Source organism: Chaetura pelagica, unplaced genomic scaffold (genome assembly GCF_000747805.2).
Source record: "Chaetura pelagica isolate M959 unplaced genomic scaffold, ChaPel_1.0 scaffold682, whole genome shotgun sequence".
NCBI classification, from domain to species: domain Eukaryota; kingdom Metazoa; phylum Chordata; class Aves; order Apodiformes; family Apodidae; genus Chaetura; species Chaetura pelagica.
Window position 1 is genome coordinate 16,042 of NW_009952447.1, and position 1,117 is coordinate 17,158.

Sequence of the window (1,117 nt, forward strand, 5' to 3'; positions counted from 1 at the left end):
TTTTTTTTTTCCCCTTCCATTGGTGATATTTTTTTTCCCAAATATATAGAAAATATTTCAGGTATTTTATAGAGAAAAGAATATTCACAAACGTTTCTCTTTGATATGGAAAATATTTCGTATGTTTTCTACATCAATTTCGGTTTAAAATGTATTAAAATTGAAAATTGAAAAGAGAAAATTCTATTAAAAATGTGTTTAAAAAGAAAAATCGATGAAAAAAATCTGTTTATCTAGAGTAAAAAACACCTTTATGTAGAAAAATCAATGTTAAAAATATGTTTTTATAGAAAAATCTGTTAAAAATCTGTTTATATAGAAAATCTATTTAAAATATTTCTATAGAAAATCTCTTTAAAAATAAATTTCTATAGAAAAATCTATTAAAATATATATATTTCTATAGAAAATCTGTTAAAATTCTATTAATAAAGGAAATATTTGTTGGTATTTTCTATAGAAAATGTATTTTTCAAGAGAAAAATGTTTTGTTTCTTTTCTATATAAACTAGATTTGAAATATATAGGGGAAAAAATCAGAATTTCTGTGTAAAACAGACATGAAAAATAAATTTCTAGATAAAATAGTCGATTTTTCTATATAAAATATATTTGCAAAGAAACAATTGATATATGAAGTGTGTATTTTATATAGAAACTGTTAAAAAGATGTAGTTTCTATATAAAAAATGATTTATGTATCAAACCTATTTTTAATATATATATTTATATATAAAATATTTCATATCGTTTCTATATATAAAATAGATTTTAAACAAAATCTTTCTCTCCATATAAAATATTTTATATAGATTCTGTATTAAAATATCTTTAAAAATACCTATTTCTATCCCTTGAATATGGTTTATATATATAAATTATTTTATATAGTTTATATATATAAATTGTTATGTAGTTTATATATAAAAATAGATTTTAAATCATAGAGTTCTCTATATAAAATATTTTATATGTTACATATATTAAACTATTTTTAAAAATAGACACTTTTAGATATGATCAAATTTATATATTTTCTATAGAAAACGTTTTTTAAAACATACATAAAATATTGGGTGTATTTTATAGATATAAAATATCTTTAAAAGCAGGTATT